At 46.2% G+C, this 16,975-nt stretch overlaps 1 pseudogene; it reads left to right on the top strand.

Moving 5' to 3' along the window:
- LOC104121982 overlaps positions 1–15,742 on the top strand; it is a 17,426-nt pseudogene extending 1,684 nt beyond the window's left edge.
- Positions 15,743–16,975: the final 1,233 nt, after the last annotated feature.

Here is a 16,975-nt window from a genome sequence, read left to right as displayed (position 1 = left end):
GAAGGGCAGGAGATCCTGCTGGGAGCAATCCTTCACCTTAGCTCAGGATAATGGTGGAATGTTGGGCAAAACTGAGAGTTTATATTAAACTGCTGTTCCCAAGGATTTAACCTGAAGCCTTTCCATTCAAGTTGGCTAGTTTGATACTTTCTAAAAACGCAGGTGTTTTGGCTTCTTAGTGATACCTTCATCTTGGTGGGGGCTTGAACACTGTGTAAGCATGCCAGTATGACAGGACCTTTTGGCTTTCCTGCTACTGACACAGGCTTTTCATATGGACAGAATAAAACTGTGTTTGGAAGCCATAAGTACTGCCTGTCTGCTGTCGCTGCTGTGGCCAGATATGCAAATACTCTGTTGAGCTATTTTAAAATTCTGTGATGAAAAAAGATGAGGAAACACTGGTGTGAGCTCAGCATTTTACTAATTGTATGATCAACGTTGGGTAATCAGTTCTTTGCCATAGAAGTCTCTGTTTACTTACTCTTCAGGGACTGCAAACTTCCTCTGCATCCCCCAAGTTTTGCTGGAAAACAGTTTGTTAGAGCATCTGGCTTGACAAGAAAGTCAGCTCGTTCACATGGGCGAGTAAAAAATTTGAAGCTAAACCAGCAGGATATTGCTAGCAATCAGTAGGGTGATGGCATCGACTGGTTAATGGTGAAGATTCTACTTCCACTAATGAGTGAGCATAAATTCCCTGGAAATGGACAAGTTAATTTATAGTAGCCCAACTAGGCTTGGCCAGAAGCTTTTCTCCACCGTAGAGCAGGGTTAGAGTGTGGACCCGTTACGTTGTGCCATCTTGGTTTCGCGCTGTCCTTTTTGGCATTCTTGGTGAAAAAGTAAAAGCTAGGTATGAAGCAACTTAATTCACAGAAGTGCTTGCACGTCTGGTAGGTGCAGGTCAGCTGGGCTGAGCAGTCAGTAGGCCTTTTTGAATTTAGCGTGAAACAAACGGTGCTGAGAAGTGCAAACACAAATTCTATTTCTATGAGTTTCTGCTGCAAACCTAATTGTAAGTAGGTACTTGTATTTGTGGAATTTGACTGTAAAGAGTAGATCAAAATCCTACAGTCTGGAGAAATGGAAGCGGTTATCTGCTTGGGTCAGCATTGAGCCTGTCCTTAATGACAGGCAGTGCTGGGCTGAATCTCTGGGCTTGCTTGAGGCCCGTGTGGGCCTGATACCCGAGCTGCTATCCTTGAGAAAGGTGAGCGTACAGGTGGCTGTATTGCCCTGCGCCCCGCAAAGGTACGGTTCGTTGAAATACCAGGACTTCATGTGCAGTCAGCTCCTAAGACAGTGCCTAGTTCTGCAGAGATGGCAAGGGCAGTTGTGAGGAGGAGCAACAGCCCTCATCCATGCGTGTACTGTTTTTACTACATCACATGTAAACATTCCTTTTCCTTTGGGGAGAAAAAGAGAAGAAGGTGTTTAAAGCTCAGGCCGAAGTTTCTGTGGTAGGAGCTGTGTGGGTTATAGGACAGAACCTGTGTGTGGGGCGCTGGCTGCCTGCCCACATCTCGCCCCATGAGCTCTTTCCCGGGCACCCATGGTACAGTTTTCTTTGTAGAGCAGAGAAGCAGCTGACTGTATCAAAGCTGGCATCTTTTTGGTCAGATGTATCTGTGAGGTAAACTTGCTGGTGATTCTTTGATGTTATGCTCGCACTGACTTTAGGACAAGAAGCCAAGGAAATACCTAACATGAACAACTTCCATCTGAACGTGGATGCTGTGTGGTATTGATGATGCTGGGTGTTTTGCTGTTCCACTGAATCTTTTCTCCTGTTGGAATGTGCTGAGTGTGAAGTGCAGTGGGTTGGGATAGAATCACAGAATGGTTTAGGGTGGAAAAGCCCTCTAAGATTACCAAGCCCTATCGTTCCCCTAACCCTGCCATCCCACCACTAAACCCTGTCCCCAAGTACCTCATCTGCCCGGCTGTTAAATACTCCTAGTAATGTGGACTCGACCCCTTCCCTGGGCAGCCCCTTCCGGTGCTTGATAAATGCTTGAGGTTTTCTTAACTGATGTGTTTCTGTGTTGTAGGTATGCCTGGCTTTGGAACAGGAACAACAGGGGGTCTTTTTGGTCAGCAGCCTCAAACGACAAGTCTGTTTAACAACCCATTTGGTGGGGCCACAACAACGCAGAACACTGGCTTTTCTCCTGGCAGTACCAGCACTCTAGGGCAGCCGAACATGAACACAATGGTAAGAGAAATTGAACCCTTAAAGGTTTAAGCTGTGGTATAGCTACTCCAGCTAGACAGAGGAGGCTGCGATACAGTGCTCCAGATCTTCCTTGAATTGCAGTACAGCTTTGTAAAACCAGGATGCAAAGCTTTGAACACTGCTCTCTGAGCTAGCAACTTCCTGCCAGTCCAAAGTTTGCATTCATAACTGGACAGTGATAGAGCTTTTAACAAACACCTTTTCCTACTCCCTTCTTTAAGCAGCCTGCTCTGTCAATTCAAGTATTTCCGGTCATGTTCAAACAGACAATATAATTCCTTTATTGACATTTTGGGAATTCACTCACAATTCTGGACTCTCTGGTGACTGATGAGCAGCATTCACAGGCTCCTGTGATAGAAAGATGCTACGTAGCTGTGACTTGTTGCATAGTCCCGAAGGGGACTTTGGCTCCAAACAGACTGTATTCTTTCTGAATGTGTTGTGCCTTCTCCCAGAAAACACCGTGCAATGTTTCTTTTCCATCTCCCTCACTCAAATTGATGAGGAAATTCCAATATCCTTTGAAGCCTGGAGCATAAATTCTTTGATTTTTTTTTTATTTATTTCCTTTTTGTAACTACCTTCTTGGAGAATGACTGAAGCTTCTGAAATGCTTTTTGCCCATCTCCTGCCCCCAGCAAAAGGGGTAATGTCATAGCATCGTTTTATTAACTGACTTTGTGTGTCGATTCTGTTCTCGTCAGTGTGAGACTTGGAAAAGTGTAGCAGCACTATCTTAACCTAGTTCTCGTTTGTAGTTAAAAAAAAAAAAAAAAAAAGGAAAATAATCCCAAAAGGCTTAGAGCCCTGGTCTTGGCTGCTGTTAAAGTAGCATTGTCCTAAGAGTTAAGATGCAAAACCAGGGTGGTTTTGTGTAAACTGAAGGGTACGATACAAGCATGTGCAATAGACCTAGTGTTGCACAAACCATTTAACAAGCAATGTCTTGAGTGATAAAAGACAGCAAGAGAGACTGAACATCCCTCTGGCCATCTATTGCTAGGGATGCTTCAGCGCAGTGTTGAACATACAGGCATTTTAATAGTGATCATGACTTAACCGAAAATGACCTTGATTCTTGATATTTAGTAATTTTGGTTTTAACGGAGTGAACATATGCATTTCCAGAAGGCACTTGCGGTGTGCTAGTGCGCGGGGCTGGCAAACATCACTTAGCTCTTTGGAGTCTGGGCTGTGCTTGGTGTTATTTCTGCTTTCTTGCCTACAGTGAAACATTGATGTGATTCTTTTAATACCAGTCTGTCAGGTTTCCAAATTCGTGTTTTCTTCCTTTCAGACCCTGTTTGGTAACAAGCCAGCTGGATTTGGAACCACCACGACCGGTGCTCCCTCATTTGGTACAACCACTGGCAGCGGGCTGTTTGGTAAGAAACCAACCCTAACTTTAGGAACCAATACAAGCACTTCCAATTTTGGTACATATAAAAACAAGTGGGATTTCAGTCACTACACTGCATGTACCACACACCTGGCTGTTGAATATAGCGTGCTAAATGGTTGTGAATGTTAGAATTCTTGGGTAAGCCATGCTTCTGATGCCTGCTGCTGCAGGGAGACAGCTTGGCTGCCGTTTTTTGCCTTTCCTCTTGGTGGTCCTCCCTGGCTCAAGAAGGTAGATAGTTAAGTAAAAGTCCCTCTTAAGCTGTAACTGACAACTCTTGAAATCAAAGAATTCCTACAACACAGCAGTTTGTTAAGAGGCTGTAAATACACTGTGGTTGCAAAGGAGTACTGAAGGAAATGGGGTAAACCCAGTGGTATCTGTAGCTCCATGGCAGGGCTAAGGAGATCTTGCCCTGGAGTGAGGGGAAGATGAAACAGGCCCAGTTAAACTGGCAGCTGCTGTCTTTTGTGGTGAGAGGGGTCAAAGTCCTGAAGGACTGGGTCTGGTGTTAATGATGGCCTTGGGTACTGACATCAGAGAATTGGTGTTGAATGAGCGTGTGATTGAGCAGGAGAAACGTGTAGTGTTGGTTCACGTAAATGTCTGACAGCCTTCATGGGACTTCTGTTGAAATCTGTTCTGATTTTGGTTTTGTCTTGAACGTGGAGAACAACAAAACTGTATTCCTGAAAGCGAGCAGGAGTGGGTTTAGACCCTGACATCAGTCCTTTTTTTTTTTTTTTTTAATTTTTTTTAATATCGGCAATAAAGTCTAAAAAGCAATCAGCCTGCTATGCCAGCCTGCCAGAATAAGACAAAGGGAGGAAATTGTCAAGGTCTCAGACTGCCAGGGCAGCAGCTTAGCAAGCATGGTTTCATGTGGCAACCAGCCTTGGGCAAACTGTCGTCGCGGTATTTGTGAGAGTTGCTTCGAAGTCCCTTGTTCTACTGTTCCCCAAGATCTGCATAGCCATGTTAGTTAGTGTGTTGACACTGGTAGCAAACAGTCCTCGTTGTAGTATGGGTTTTTAATTTGCCTGCATCACTTACAGAGGTACAGTTATGGTTTATAGGAGAAATGGAGTTTGGTTCTAAGGTGTTTCTGGTATTGGTCCACGCCTGCAGTTTCCTGTTCAATTCTGTGATTGCATACTGACCAACCATGGGACGGTTTCACAACCCTCAGTTTAAGAGCTGATCTGTCTAATGTTAGATTTGAATCGTACTTGGTTACAGTTAGAGCTGTGTCTTTGAACTGTGCGCTTGTACAAAACTTGAGCTGTTACCTGCTTTGTCGGTAAGAATTGGAGAAGGATGTGTGTGGTATAAACAGTACAAAATGGGTTCTGTTCCTTCCAGGCAGTTGAAGAAACTTAAAACATTTTGTTCTGTTGCCAGACACAGCATCGTCATGTCCGTTCTGGCTTTCACTAAAACTTCGAGGTTTGTAACGGATTGAAAAGCTTTAAGAAGGCAAAACAGTATTTTTCTGTACTGATGTTTTCAGTTTTATGTTCATAACTCAAATATGTTTTTTACCTTTGAAGTCCCTTCTTGCTGCTTGTCAGTTTACCTTGCATTGTTGGAAACAGTCTGTGACATTTGAGCTTAACTGTGGCAGGGCTGTCTTTGAGCTGGTGATGCTTATTTATTTAAATATATGTTTGTAATTTCATCTCTAATACTGTTAGATTAACGAGCTACTGGTTCTGTTCTTGAAGGTTTTGGTGGCAACACTGCTGGAAATGGTTTGTTTGGAAACCAGCCTGCAACTGGGACTCTGGGGACTGGACTTGGAAGAGGTAAGCAGTTTACCGGCTTATTTCATGTCAGCCTAAGCATGGTCCTCACACTTCAGTGGTAATACAGCCTTGGTATTAGGTGCTAACTCTAATGGAGTAAAGGCTGTAGATGTTTTAGCTTGAAGCCAGGTATCTGTGTCCAGTTCTGGGCTCCCCAGTTCAAGAAAGATGAGGAATTCCTGGAGAGAGTCCAGAGGACGGCAACAAAGATGATGAGGGGACTGGAGCATCTCCCCTACGAGGAAAGGCTGAGGGAGCTGAGCTTGTCCAGCCTGGAGAAGAGAAGGCTGAAAGGGGATCTCATCAACACATACAAATATCTTAAGGGTGGATGTCACGAGGATGGAGCCAGACTCTTCTCAGTGGTGCCCAGCAACAGGACAAGGGGCAATGGGCACAAACTGAAGCAGAAGAGGTTCCCATTGTATGTGAGGAAGAAGTTCTTTACTTTGAGGGTGCCCGAGCCCTGGCCCAGGCTGCCCGGGGGGCTGTGGAGTCTCCTGCTCTGGAGATATTCAACCCCTGCCTGGATGATGTCCTGTGCACCCTGCTGTGGGTGAGCCTGCTTGAGCAGGGGGGTTGGGCTGGGTGATCTCCCAAGGTCCCTTCCAACCCCGGCCATTCTGTGATTCTGTGTGATTCTGTGTGATTCTGTGGTCTCAGTCTCAAATCAGAACCAAGTGCAGTTTGCTAACACAGCGCTGAGTAACCTCTCAGAAATTGTGGGCAGCATTGCTTACAGCGGTGCCTAATGGCTCAGAAAACTGGTGGCATCCTCTGTGTTCAAAACCTCTGGTCTGATCACATGAGTCTTGAGTGTCTGTAGCATGCGTGGACATGCTGAATGTTTCTTGCAATTTAATAAATAATGGATTCTTGGCTGTGGGATAAATTGGCTTGCAAGTTTGTCACAGTCTTCTAGTAAATGACAGTCATCTCTCCTGCCACAGCTCTTGGAGCTCGGCAGACTTCTGCATTTGGAAACACCCAACCTAAACTTGGTGGAACGCTAGGAACGGGAGCATTTGGAGCACCAGGATTCAATACATCAACAGCTAGGCTGGGCTTTGGAGCCCCTCAGCCTGCTGTAGGTAAGTGTGCATTAACCCAAGTTTAATTGCTGCTTCCTCCTTTGTTTCAGCTGTGCCTAAACGTAGGAGCACATCCCTCCCAAATGCTTTGGAGGGACAAAAAAATGCTTGAGCATCTCTTTGAGGCCACTTCTGGTCTCGGTAGCAGTGAAGACCATGTTAATGACTTTTGTTACGCTACTTATCTATATTTTAAAGTAATTCAAAGTTACTTAACATTACTAAAATTGGAGCTATTTTAGAGCTTTGTCTTCAAGGTTGCTAACATCTCTCCCATCACTGAATTTGGGGCAGCCACAGTAGGTGCTTGCAAAAAACGTAAGGGAAATGTAGCGTTAGCTTCTTCAGTAATTTCAGGTAGGCGAGCGAGAGGCACTTAATTAGCCGGTGTGCTGTGCCATTGGTGAAATGAATGGTCTTTAGGTTCAGGCACTTGTACGGCCATTTTGTAAGTTAAAATGTCTACCACTTCCAGCAGTGTTCAACCTTGTTTGGCAGATCGGAGCACTTGAAATGAAGGGCGTGTGTACCTGATGCTCAAGCCCCCTGAGGCTGTGAATTCAGGGAGATGACATGAGACTTGGGGCGGGGGGACAATGACACACACATGGCACACAACAGGCCTGAGAAAGCTGGTTGATATTCAGGGATCACCTCCTCCAAGCTTAGGAGACATCCATCGTGGCGAGCAGGGTGACAGGCAAAATGGCAGGCAGCCTGTGTGGATGAATGAGGAGCTCCTGGCAAAGCTCAAACAGAAAAAGGAAGCATAGAGGGGGTAGAAGCAGGGACAAGTAGCCTGGGAAGAATACAGAGATTCTGTCCAAGCATTCAGGGATGGGTTTAGGAAAGCCAAAGCCCAACTGGAACTGAATCTGGCCAGGGGTATGGAAGGCAACAAGGAGGGCTTCTGTAGGTGACAAAAGGAAGAGTAGGGGTGGCTGATGCACCCGAGGGTCGTGCTGCTGTCCAGGTGGAAGTGGGTGGGCTGGAGCTGGGCTCTCCAGTGTGAGGCACGTCCTGGAGTGAAGGGCCCCGAAGAGGCTGGGGCATCTCTGCTCTGCAGAGAGGCTGAGAGGGCTGGGGCTGCTCAGCCTGGAGAGGAGACGGCTCGGGGGGATCTCATCCATCTACATCCAGACCTGCAGGGAGGGTGCCAAGGGGACGGAGCCGGGCTCTGCCCAGTGCTGCCCAGCGCCAGACCCAGAGGCCTTGGGCACACACAGGAACACGGGAGGGTCCCTCTGAACACCAGGAAACCCTTTTCCCTCTGAGGGTGTTTGAGCCCTGGCACAGGTGGCCCTGCTTGAGCACGGGGCTAGGAAAAAGGTGACCTTCAGAGGTGTCTCCAGCCTCACTGTTCCCTGATCCTGTGAGCACCCCTCAAAGTCACCCTGTATGCTAATAATGACAGGCAAAATGTGGTTGAGGGGAGCTACATCCTCATCATGATGAAATACTCTCTCTCATCAGTGTGTTGCAGTCAGATTTTATATATTTCTGTCTTGCTCCCATCATTCTTCTATATTCCTTATGCTTGGACCTCCCTTGATGCAACTCTACAGATGACCCAAGTATCCCCTTTCGTAGGCTGCCTGCAGCGGGGCAGCGTAGGGAAGGGTCTCAGGGGCTGGCATCTGCTCAGTTAAACCAACTTCCAATTTGGGAAGAAGCAGTTGTCTCAAACTCTCCCCCTGACCTCCTTGCAGACTTTGACCGTAAGCTGTTGTTTCTGAGAGTGGTTTTGTTCTTGGGAATGCGCAGATTCAGTCTGGTTTTCTTGGAATTAGAATTCAGCTGCTTTAGGTTGCTCCAAATGCTTGATACTGTGAACACTTACGGTATTTTAATGGGAATTAAAATTAGGTGCTAGAAGACGGAGAGACAAAATTAAGATGACATTGTTGCAGAGAGGACTTTAGATCTGTAAACTTGATTGCTGTAGCAAGAATATCAAAACTTTGCATTAGAGATTTTGTTTTCTTCCTTGAAAGCTGCTATGGAAGTCAAATGTGTTAGTGCAAGGTTTTGGCCAGCCAGGCTCATTCTGCTGATGCGTAGCTCTCCATACCCTCAGCTTTTCACAGATAATAACTTATGTATGGGCTCCAAATTCTAACAAAGGAATAGAATCTGATTTCTTCCTTCAGATTGCTGTAGAAATGGTGACTGAAGAGCAGGGCAAAGGACTGCTGACGTTTGTTTAGAAATGTGAATTCCTGTGAGGAGATCCTCTGGTTGAAAGGATGTCTTTTCTACCTACGTTGGTTCCATTAGTAAAAGTGTTAAATGCTAAGCAGCGATGTTCTTTTTGTAGCACTGGCAGACCCAAATGCCTCAGCTGCCAGGCAGGCATTCCTTCAGCAGTATCTCAAGAGCCTGACTTATTCACCCTATGGAGATTCCCCGCTCTTCAGAAACCCCATGTCAGACCCAAAGAAGAAAGAAGAGGTAAGTGCCCGTAGACATTGAAGTCACTCTCTGGGTAAAATTTGAAATGACTTTGTGCTCACTCTTTTCACTGAAGGATGCAGCGAGCAGCAAAATAAGTTGCCATCTCTATCCTCATGAGGGTGCAGTGGCTTTTTATGCTCTCCAGGACACAAACTGCTGATACTGTGGCTTTGCTTACTGCTTTTGACTGCATCGAGCCTTGGCTTTGCAGTGCTTGTTATGCTCACTGCTGCTAGTTGAGAATAAAGATGGGTAATTGTCTAAGCTTGGAATATTTTTAGTCTTTACCTTGAGCTTTGCTTATGACAGTCTCTTGCCCTGTTGATTTGTTTCAAAAGACAACAAAAGCAATACTTCTCAGACTTTGTAAGTATTAAGGGATGTTATAAGCAGCTGCTGACCGCAGCAAATTCCAGGAGCTGGGGATTCCTCCAGCACGGTATGCCCAGAGACCCAGGGAGTCTCCTTCCCAGGCTGATGGACGTGGCTGTTGCTTTGTGTCTCGGTTTTTGCTTACTACTTCCCCCTCTACTTACTACTTTGCTCAGGCACTCTCACTGTCCACAAACTGAAGTTTGTATGAAAATTCCAATTCTACATCTTTTTGTTTCCGAGGCTGAAACCAACTATCCCAGCAGCCCAGAAGGGCTTAACGACAGGCTAGCCATACAAACTGAGTCTGCATCCAACCATCAGAGTGGGACCAAAGGTTTTGCAGTCAGCTGGCTCTGCTAAAACTCGTCTCTTGGATGGTCTTGATGATGATGATCCATCCCTGTTTAGTGGTGTATTTGTGCCAAAGTTAGTTTTTCTTATGTGTATGTTGGAGGGAGGTGCAAGAATCTTGTGATCAGGTTTAGTAAACTCCTGTGTAGCGTCCTTAATTCCATGACTGCTTTGTGACCTGGTTCAAATATGAATGGTAGTAACAAATATTCTGTAGAACTTGACTAGAGATGTTTTCTGTAGAGGAGACAAAAATGTTTGGCTGAAACTGTTACGGCCAAATAAGCTGTGAAATGAGGTCATGCCATGATCGGAGCAAAGCTCCAATAAAGTCAGTCAGGAATATTACGAGGGAAGCTTGTACAGTGTAATACTTCCTGCTTCTGAAATACAAGGGTCATTCGCTTTGCTAATGCAGTCGGTACAAAGACAGTTTTCTGACATTTTCATAGCCCAGCACGGGTTCTATTTCAGATACACAGATGTTTCTGTGAGAAGTTAGTTACAATGCTGTGGATGTGCCCTACTAAAGCTTTTGGTTTCGGTCTCCAAGAGCATCAGAGGCAATCAAATGCAAAAAGGGCTTTGGAAAGCTTTGGAGTTTAGTTAAAAACAAACAACAACTTTGGTGAAAGATGCATCAGTCATTGCAAGTCCCTCTAAGCACAGCATTTTAAAAAATGTTTTGTCATTTTTGTGAACTTGGTTTGTCTTTAATTGAGCCTGAACCATCCGTTCACTCTCCGGGGAGAGAGCAGACTATGGAATTACTCAGTGTTTTATTGAAAACCACCAAATGAACAGAAGATCAGAACAAAGGGCTACTTAGACTTCTTTGAGTGTAATTGGCATGGATATTTGGTGATCTTCAGCTTGCAGGCGGTGAACCCTAGCCTGGCCATTGATTTGCTCCTCAAGTCACCCTGTAGTAAAGAAGAACCTGCATCTGTGGGCCAGGCTCTCTGTGCAGGGTTCTGTGCTTCCGCTGGAAAAGCTCTGTTTTGTAAAACAGGTATCCCTGTGGTTCACTGAACTTGGGTGTTGAAGCTTTCAATGGCTTGTGCTTTTTACACGTACTCATAAACCAAAGTCATGAATGGAACTGAAAAGAAGTTTTAGTATCTCGACTCCTGCCTGAGTATGGGAACAGGTCTTATACAGCTGGTCCTTGGAGCACAGACATTAAGCATGAAATACATAGTTATGCAGTGGGTATATACAAATTTCTCATTGGTGGTGGTTTTGGTGTGGTGGTGTTACTTTTTTTTTTTTTTTTTAGGAAGAGCATCAAAAACTTGTTTTTGAAGAATCTCAACCGTAGCAATTTGTTCTCGCCTGTCAATTGTGAAAACGAAGACCTGGCTCCTGCTTCAGAGTATCCAGAGAATGGAGATGGGTATGTCGAGCCATCGCGCAGCTGAGTATGCTTACGAGAAATGCAAACTGGTTGAGCCTGTCTCTCAACTGTTATTAATCGAGTAGGTATTTCTTTTCAGGGATGTTGTCTTAAGTGCTCATTGGAAAGGAGTTGGCCTGTTGTGAGGTTTATTTCCTCTTAAACTAGTCTGTTTAGTCACATCCTGTGTGGTCCCATCCCAGTTCATTCCGTCCAAAACCAGGAGTTCAAAGTGCCGTGCCTTACTTCCTGGCTATGTCTCTGCTCATTCTCTGTAGTGAGAAACTAGGCCGTTTCTTGAGGGAGGTGATAAACCCGACCCTGGGGTGAGAAGAACCTCTCCTTCTGCTTAGTCCTCATAATGTGGGAATTGCAAGGAAGCTCCACTGGTCCAAGTGGCACATAATAGTAATGTATTTTCTACATATTAAATTGAGGAATCTCTAAGGCCCTCGTTCCCTCCCAGAAGCCTGAATACCTACTTCCTCTCAAAATCTGTGGCCATATTTCAGATGAAATCCTCCTTTTTAATCAAAGGATGGAAAAATTCCTGACCCAGCTCAACATTTTGATTTTCTTTAAAGCTGCTGGAAGTAAGAACGTATTATGGGAGTGGGGAACTTTCTTCCTCATCACCTTAGTCCTGACCTGGGCGGTTCCTGATGGGGCAGAGGGTTTCATTAGCTGTGTTGCCAGCAGCTGGGTACAAGAGGCAGCTCTGAAGCTGGTGGTGTGGAGTCACTGTCACAACAGTGTTCTCAAGTAGGATTTGATCGTGGTGCCTGCAAAACTTAATTGTGCCATTCTTCTAAACCAGCCTGTGTTTGGGGCACAAAAGTCTGTAACGGCCTGGCTCACAAATCATTGAATCTTTCAGATGGGAAGTGACTTTGGGAGGTTTCTGTTCCTCAAGCAGTCTCAACACTGAATTTGGAGCTGGTTGTTGCGGACTTTGTCTAGTTGGATGTCTCAGACCTCCATGGATAGAGATTCTGTAGCCTCTCTGGGTCCCTCTTCCAATGCCTGACTGTCCTTGGTGGTTTCCCTGGTTTAATTTGGCTGTTGTTTCTCATCCTTCTGCCATGCGTGTCTGTGGGGACCCTGAATTTTGTCTCTGGTGTCGGAAGGCTGCTATTACACATGCCCCTTGCCAGCCTTTTCTCCAGACTGAGCAACCCATTTCACTCCAGCTCTCCTCACAGGGCTTTAGTCTCCTGACCTCGGTGGTGCCCCTCTCCTGGCCTTATTGCTATCTTGCTTGTAGTGGGAGCCCCGGATGAGATGCAAAATGGCATAGGTGGTCTAATGAGGGCAGAGTGAAGGGGAATAATGGCTTCCCTCGGTCTGCTGACTCTGCAGTTCATGCGGTAGGCCTGTTTGCTTTTTATCTGAAAAGACACTAGGATTTTAATGCTGACATAAGCCCCCTAGAATTAAATAATTCAACTTATTCTTCATTTCTTTTTGTTGGTACCTCCTGATGAAAACCACAAACAAGGTGATGAGCGAGAGGAGCAGGACCTGACTGTTTTACACTAACCCCATTGTCAAGCCCATCCTGCGGACCCCAGAGAACACTGTGCACCAACACCAGAACATCGTGGATGATACCGTTGTGGCTCTGAACATGCCGGTGGCCTTGCGGAACAGTCTGGAAGGCAGCAGTGAAGGTGCCTCATTTCATCCTGATTCCCTTCAGGATGAGTGCAAAGAGGAGCCTGAAACTGTGCATCATCTGCATCCTGCAGGTTAGATGGGGGGGCAGCTCATGACAGCACTTCACACATGCTTCGTTAAAGTTCTCCTTTCCTGTTTCAGACCCTCAGCTTTTTCTCTTTTGCCTCCTCTTCCCTTCAGAATATGGATCTTGCTTTTCAGCCTCTTATCTAGTGCAGAAATTTTTTCTGCCGAGTCAATGAGCAATTAAATTTCATCACCCAATTTTATATTAGATTGAGGTAGTGAGATGAATGAGAGGGAGGAGGAGGACCCAGTCTGTAACTGTTCTGCATTAGTAGACTGAGTCGATGATCGTTCTGGAGCAAGGTCTTAGAGTTAAAAATCTAATGCTTGGCAGCTGTCAACATGCAAACTGCATCGCAGAGTTCGCCAGGAAAGGCGGGGACCACAGAACACGGCTGTGTCTCTCTAGGCCCATCGTGCATGTGTGGTTTCAGTACTCTCCATGCCGGTCTCAGGGTTTTGTAAAACTGAAAAGGAGCAGTGTGATAATATTATGAGGACTCTTCAGTACTTTTCCCTTAACTAAGTCCTTGTAGCTGATGAAGAGGTGGGGGAGTGGCTTGCTTTGTTTTTCTTAAACTCATGAGTGACCTGGAGAAGGTGAAGAGGAAAAGATCCTTTCTGGTACTGTGTGGCAACTAACGAAACTAGCAGGTGACAGGTTCAAAAGAAATGTCTCAGAAGCCCCAATGGCAAGAAATTGCAGATGCAAAATGCAAAAAGCTTCCATGGATTTTCAAGATCACTAGGCAAATTAATAGATGGAAAAGCACTGGAGACTGTTAAATGTCCAAGATGTTGCACCTTGGTCAGCAGGCGCCTGAGCCCCCAAATTATTAAAGCTGTGAGTGTTTCTGTCAAGTGTTGCTGTATGTGTTGGCATGTTTCCTTTTATCTGCGCACCTGCTACTGATCTCTGTGGGCAGGTTCCTGGGCTGGAAGAACCTGGCATAACGATTGTTTTACATTTGCTACGAAGGCTGTGGAGAGAAGGCAGTTTGATTTCTCCGTTTGCTTTTGCTGCACTGATTCGCGGTTCATTTGGGATCTCCAGTTGTCCAGGCTTGCAGAAGACATGGAATAAAACTCCTGAAATGCTGAAGCTGGGCACTTGCTGCCAACCTGGTTCTCAATGCACTTTCCATTGTAGGAATTGTTCTAAAAAGAGCTGGCTATTATACCATCCCGTCCATGGAGGAGCTGGCTTGATTCACCAACGACAGGAACGAATGTGTGGTGATGAACGTCACCATAGGCCGTAGAGGTGAGCACGCATGACTCTTCTCGTTGCTTAAAGTTGGAGCAGTCTTTTTGAACGACGGACCCTGAATCCACCTGTAGCTTTTAAGGCACTTGCAGTCCTTAAACATAGAGGCTGTAAAAACCAAACTGGCCGGAGCATTGATGCAAACCCAATCATCACTGCTTCCCTCTTAGTTGCCACCTACACTGGAGCAGACTGAGCTCCAGTGAAGAGCCTTCAGCCCAAACTGCATTCTTTACTTCTTGTATTAAAAAAAAAAAAAATCATATGGTGTATACTATTTTGAAAACACTTTTTCTAGATACACCATAATGCTGAGGGCATGCTTAGTATCTGTGTTGGGAATATGAACGGCCAAGTGATAGCAAAAAGCTTTCTGTGCAAAAGAATGGACCTTAAGAAAGTGGATAATGCATCGTCAGTATTTCCACCCTGGGAAGGAGGAGGTTGTTCTGGAGACGGAACAGAGTTCGGTGGCCGGGTGGGGAAAGGAGGAGTACAGCAAGAACGTAGGTTCTCAGGCAGGTGATTTTTTCTTTTTTTTTTTTTTTCCCACGGACAACTTGTGATGTTTTGGTTTATTTTGCAGGATATGGAGCAATTTATTTTGAAGGAGAAGTAAATCTAACTAACTTAAATCGGGATGACACCATACACATCCGTAGAAAAGAGGTCATCGTTTACCCTGACGATGAAAGAAAACCACCTATTGGTGAAGGTTTAAATAGGTAATTTTTAAATATTTACTGTGCGGGGACAGTGGCTGGTAAGGATGGTTTTTTAGAATATTGACAGTCTGCTGTGTTTGCAGGCAGCTACCAAGAAATCTAAATCCAAGGTGTGCTTTCACCTTGCAGCATACACAGGGACTGGATGCTTGCAAGGTTTTGAACCAGAAATTGGGTTTCCAAGCTGTTTTGAGCCCACATGTCCAGTTCTCAGCTCTGCTGTGAACCTTAGTAGTGTCGCCTCAGAACCTTGTAGTCTCTTACGCTTTTGTCTGTCTTTAACAGACAAGCTGAGGTTACCTTGGATGGAGTCTGGCCTACAGATAAAACATCTCGCTGCCTGCTAAAAAGCCCTGAACAACTGGCAGAGATGGACTAAGAAGGTAAGACTGGTGTCTGTATGTCAGAAGCAGGTCGCTCGATTCAAGGAGTACCGCCCAGAGACCGGGTCCTGGGTGTTTAAGGTAACTTTAACATTCTTGTTCCAGTTGCAAAGTGACTTACAGGAATACGGGAAGTAGGATGAAGTTAGAGTCTCCTGAGAACTTACCATTCAGAAACTTGGCTAAACCTGTAGACTGTCTCAGGTCCTTCAGCCATGGTGCAAACTGTCCTCACCAAACTGATCAAAACCTCTCCGAATAGCTGAAGACCCCCACACAGCAGGCGTCCTTGGTCTGTGCAGAAGCTGAATTTGTTCCAGGTGTCACAACTGCTGTGTGAGGCGGACAGTTACACCAGCTCGTTGTTTGGGCCTTTTGGAAATGGATGCCCGAGATGTTTCTTCCAAGGTGTGACATATTTGCCCTTCTCCTTACACAGGTGGCACATTTTTGCAAGTATGGCTTGCAAGACTAAGATGAGGTGGTGCACAACCATGGAAGGGACTGAGGAGTGAAGTGGTGGCAATGGATCCAGGAGGGCAGCCACTCCGGCCCGGCGGTGAACCACACGGTTGAAACACCTAACAGTGTTAGGAAATATTTCCTGGCAATGCTGCCAACCTTGCTTCCTCCTAAGTCCTCCTCCCCACAGTTCTCTTGGAATTTTTCTTACTTTCTTGCTTTTCTTTTAAAATTCTAGATCACCACAATCCTCGCTTCTGTCTCTTGCTGCTTGCTTTTGGGTGCACTTTCCTCCTGCTCTGAACAGGACCATTTCCCCTTTCTGTGTGTTTGTTTTTCATGTGCCAGCAAAGAACCTGCAGACTCTGGGTGAACTGGCAGTGGTGGGAGCGCACGTTGTTCCTATCAGTATTTCCCTGGCTGCCTGATTCTCTCCCAGTGGGAAGAGCTGCGCCTGTTCCCACTGCCACATGCCAGCTGACGGTCAGGGCGCTTCTGCGCTTCTACGCAGCAAATGTGCCTCTGCTTGGGAAGAGGACAGTCTGGCTGGCTTCCGTCCAGCTTCTCCCTCCTCAGCATCACAGCATGCTCTCTTCATGCTGCATCGCTGAGGAGGAGTTGCTGCAGAAGCCTGTGCTTTTCTTGGATCCTGTGCAAATTCTCTTTCCTGTCCTGGTTGTCAGTCTCACGGTACCTCCGGAAAATGCACTCTGCAGTGCTTGATCCAGCCTTGCCATGCACATGTTCTCTGTCTCTTGAAGGCATTCAGTGCCTTCTCCAGGGCTCAAACCACGGTGCCTGGAGAAACAACAGTGAGCTTTGTTTAGGGTTGATCTGAAACAGCAGAAAAACCTTGACACAGCTTCTTTTTCACTTTCCTCATACCCGTCTGCATCCTGCGACTTCCATGTTTCCCCGAAGTCCTCCCAGACTAACAGGCAAGTGGCTTCTCTCCAAGGACCTGTGCCACCAAGAGAAGGAATTTTGACCACTAAGGGAATAGCAAATAACTGCCTCTGCAGAAGCAAAGGGGCAGCGGCACCTGGGCTTCAGAGATACCCAAAGCTGCCCTGAGCCCCAGAAGATCCATCGCCGCAGTGTCCAGCTGTGACATGCAGCGGCTGGCTGTGGCACCTGTCGCCCCAGTGGTCGGCTGGACGTGTGTGACCATGGCAGCCGGCTGTGGCGTATGTCTCCGCAGCAGCTGGCTGTGACGTGCAGCGGCCGGTTGTGATGCATATCGCAGCGGCGGCCCGGGGGGGACAGGGGGGGGGCGGCG

This window comes from Egretta garzetta, unplaced genomic scaffold, assembly GCF_000687185.1.
Source record: "Egretta garzetta isolate BGI_Z169 unplaced genomic scaffold, ASM68718v1 scaffold642, whole genome shotgun sequence".
Lineage (NCBI taxonomy): Eukaryota > Metazoa > Chordata > Aves > Pelecaniformes > Ardeidae > Egretta > Egretta garzetta.
The sequence above is the reverse complement of the archived record's forward strand: the minus strand, read 5'-3'. Positions and strand labels throughout refer to the sequence as shown.